This window comes from Cetorhinus maximus, chromosome 11, assembly GCF_964194155.1.
Source record: "Cetorhinus maximus chromosome 11, sCetMax3.hap1.1, whole genome shotgun sequence".
In the NCBI taxonomy this organism is placed as follows: Eukaryota; Metazoa; Chordata; class Chondrichthyes; order Lamniformes; family Cetorhinidae; genus Cetorhinus; species Cetorhinus maximus.
In genome coordinates, this window is record NC_135889.1 from 1,515,103 (window position 1) to 1,516,993 (window position 1,891).

Below are 1,891 nucleotides of genomic sequence, written 5' to 3' on the forward strand. Positions count from 1 at the left end.
GGAGAGGTGGGAGTGGCTGGGGGCTGGTTGGGAGGGAAATAGCTGAGTTGGAATGACTAGTCCGGGCGGAGATAGGGTAGTCAGCTGGGCTGGGCAATCATTCGGGTAGCAGTTGGATCGGTGGACCATTGCGTCTCGTGGGCAGTCGGATCGGGTCGGCATGGTTGGGGGGAGGTGGTGGTGAATTGGAGAGTTGAGTGTGGTGTTTCGTTCAGTTCTGTTGGTTAATCCCTGAGATAGATCAAGTTTTAACCAGCCAAACATTCGCAGTGTGAGTATGCAGGCAAGTCCCGTGTATCTGACACCCAAATCTCTGACACTGAGCTCAGTGTGGGAGAGAATGACAGCGGGTCCAGGAGAGCGCAAATCAGTCAATCAGGAATTTAAACTTCCGGGGCAATTTCAGAGCGTGTCCACGTGTCAGGACGCCCGCAGTGTTTGGGATGCGCAACAGCAACTTCAATTCACTGCTGTTGGCATTGGAAGTTTTGGGACCTTAGCTGCTTATTAAACTGGCGCTTCTCATACAGTTCCCTCCGTGGAGGGGAGTTAAGGCCAACACAGAGAGGTTTTACTCCAATGCTGAAACATGATAATAACTGTTCTCTATGGCCCCTGACTTGCATGTGCACCGCTATAACAAGAAACAATTATAATCCCCGTGGAATATCAGCAGACATAAAACACATGGAACAATGTGGAATAATGATTTCTGATGCCTTAAAAAACACAATACATTGTCGTCGCAACAGAAAGGCCACCATTCAAAACTGGAACATAGTCTACAAGTTAACTATAGTTAGAACAGGAACAGTTGGTTTCGTTTTGCATTTTTTTTAATATTAACAAAATTATTGTCCATGGAGATTTCAGTATTTTCTTCAGCTCTTCCCTGAATTTAGTTTGTGTAGCTGCATAAATAAAAGTGTTTGTGCAGGAACTCAAATACATGAGCATGTATCCGGTTTCAGTAGCGATGTATGCAGGAGCTGTATAATCCGGTCGTACTTGAATGAGCATACTACTGACTAACGTACGAACGACTGCTGTCAGCCACAACAGTATAAAAGTACCCGATACAGTGAACAGTAATATAATTGATTTCCTTCGGTTCTGTATTTGTGGATCACTCTGATTCTCGCTGCTGTGACCCCGGAGCTCCTTACGGGCTCGACTGGCTATTAAAATCCGTCTGACTGTCAAACAATTAAACAGTAATATCAAAGAGAAAGGAATCCATGTCAATAAAATGCTTTGTAGCCAAATAAATATTACACCAAAAGGAGATGTATAAAAATCTAGGCTGGGCTGGAAGCCCCAGTGAGAATTGTTAATTGTTCGCTGAGGTTCAAATGCAAACCAGTTTGGAATGTTGTGTAAAAGTGAGAGGACACAGATTGTTGTTAGAACTGTAGCCGCAGTTCTCACTGTGCAATACCTTGTCTTAAACTTGTGGCTACATATAAACACAAACCAGTCAAGTGTGAAGGAGACTGTAAACCACACCGATAATACAGGTTGGTACTAATTGAGTACATTGTGAACTTGCAAATGGGTGTATAGGACAGGATTATATGTGGAAAACGTTTACTCAGGATTTTATGCACGAGAACATTGTTGAGCATGACCAGTAAATCGGCTATTGCCATGGACACCATATAGAAAGAAATACATTTTGAAAGGCCGCAATTTCCTCTGGAGAGAATCACGATTGTCACAAGGTTCGCTGTGGGAAAAAGGGAGAGAAAGTAGGTAACATGGACACTCAGATACCTTCCACAGAATATTATTGGAAATGTTACTGTGCATTTCTACCCAGCGTTATATACATGTGTCCAATTTATAACATTGGCCAGTGTTGATGAAACTCCGAAAATAAATAAACGAATAT